General features: G+C 43.3%; 1 non-coding gene across 1 annotated transcript; it reads right to left on the bottom strand.

Moving 5' to 3' along the window:
• Positions 1 to 258: 258 nt before the first annotated feature.
• Positions 259 to 365, bottom strand: LOC112191144. The gene has a single exon (XR_002932861.1). It is a non-coding gene; the product is annotated as a small nucleolar RNA R71 (small nucleolar RNA).
• Positions 366 to 2220: the final 1855 nt, after the last annotated feature.

Consider the following 2220-nt stretch of genomic DNA (forward strand, 5'->3'; position numbering starts at 1 on the left):
ACCTTGAGCATTCTACCCACATTTAATGGCATGGCCTTGGAAAACCCTTATGACCACATTGCGGAGTTTGAGCAAGTGTGTACTACTGTTCAACCTAATGGTCTCACTTCTAATGGTTTGAAGCTTAGATTATTTCCTTTCACACTCAAGAACCATGCAAGAAAGTGGTTGAGCAAGTTGCCTCCTAGATCAATACGTACATGGGTTGAGATGCAAGAAACTTTCTTAGGAAAGTACTATCCTCCTTCAAGAACTTCCAATGTTAGAGATGAGCTAATTGCATTTAGACAACACCCTCAAGAGAGTTTTCATGAGTGTTGGGAGCGCTTTAAGGATCTTGAGATGTCATGTCCTCACCATGGGTTAGAGAAGTGGTTTCTTGTGGACAAGTTCTATAGAGGATTGATGGCGGACCAAAGACAAAGAGTTGACACTTTTAGTGGTGGAACTATTGCAAGCAAGCTTCCCGATGCCGCTTGGGACACATATGAAGAACTTTCACTTAATTCCCTTCATTGGGATGATCATGATGCAAGGAGACAACAAGTGCATAACAAGGAGAGTACACCTAGCCGCAGTGGAATCTATGAGGTTCAAGGAACATCATCCGGGCCTTCTATGCATGAGTTCAAGAGGCTAGAAAGCAAGATTGACCAATTTCTAAATCAAGTGAACCGAAATCCTCCTCAAGCTCAAGTCAAGATGGCAACTTCTACATCATGTTTGCTTTGTGAGAGTCTAGCACATTCCACTCAAGAGTGTCACTTATCATCCAAGTTTCCGGACTTTATTGAAGAACAAGTGAACCAAGTGGGTAATTTTGTGCCAAGGAACCAAAGAAATGATCCTTACTCTAACACTTATAACCCCGGTTGGAGGAATCATCCCAATTTTTCTTGGAGAGACCAAGGAGGTTCATCTAGTGCGTTTCAAGGTGGAAAGCAAAGCTTTAGAGGAGGCCAAAGTCAAGACTCATCCAATGTTGCTAATTATGGCAATGCACACCAAGGAAGTACTCATTTTTCACAATATGGTCAACATGGACAGCAAGCATATGGGTCTAATTCTCAAGGCCAATCTACCTCAAGTCAAGGATTTCATGGTCAAAACACACCTCCCGGGTTTACACAAGGTGTTGGCTATAGTGGTAGCAAGTTTCAAGGAAATCCTAGCTCATTTCAAGGCCCTCACCAAGGCGAGAACTACAATTCCCCTCCTTTTCTCCAAGGCATTCCTATTCAAGCTCCAAATGAACCAAAGAAGCCTAATTTTGAAGACTTGATGGGAGAGTTTCTCAAGGTTCAAACTTCTACTAATGCGGAGACCAAGCAAAACATCTCTTCACTAGTTCAAGGGTATCAAACTCTACAACAAGGCATGGCTAGACTAGAGGTACAAGTGGGCCAAATGGCCACCAATATGAGTGAGAGACCAAAAGGGGCCTTACCTTCACAACCGGAGCCAAACCCAAGAGGAAAACTCCATGAATGCAATGTCATCACCACTCTACGTTCGGGAAAGGTATATGATAATCATGTTTACATGCCTACATCTTCTAGTTTCCATACAAATCCTCTATTTGATGACGATGTTGATTTGCATTCATATGGGGCCAAGAGGGAAAAAAATGTACCTCTTGGCCATGTTGTTGATGATCAATTGCATACACATCATGATTCTTTTTATCATAAGGAGGATGGGACCGGAAGGGAAGAAAATGTACCTTCCGGTAAATTTGGAGTGGGTGATGTGATTTTGAATGCCAAAGGAAGAAATAAGGGGGTGGATAAGGTAGCCGGAGGGGAAGAAAATGTACTCTCCGGAGAATCTATTCTTGGAAAAGGTTATGGTTTCTTGTCCTTTGAGAACAATGCAAGCAAATATGGTTTGATTGATAGTGGCAAAGAAAGGGCCATGTTGAGAAAGAAGACTTCTAGGGATGAGGATGTCTCGGACCCTAAATTAGATGGTGAGGCCATGAAGGCTAGGGACCCATCTAAGGCCGATGAGACCTCTAGGAAGATTCTTGATGACACTCCTGAGTTTGAGCCATCTACTTTTAGAGAAAAAGGGGGGAAGAATAAGGAGGAAGATCTACATATGCATGGTAGCTCTAGGGATAGGAGTGGTCCGGTTTACTCATCACTAGGCGAGGCCTTGAGGGCTAAGAACCCTAGTGGGACCGTGACTACACTTAGGGGCACTACTGGAAGTCTCACC

Source organism: Rosa chinensis, chromosome 2 (assembly GCF_002994745.2).
Source record: "Rosa chinensis cultivar Old Blush chromosome 2, RchiOBHm-V2, whole genome shotgun sequence".
Classification (NCBI taxonomy): Eukaryota; Viridiplantae; Streptophyta; class Magnoliopsida; order Rosales; family Rosaceae; genus Rosa; species Rosa chinensis.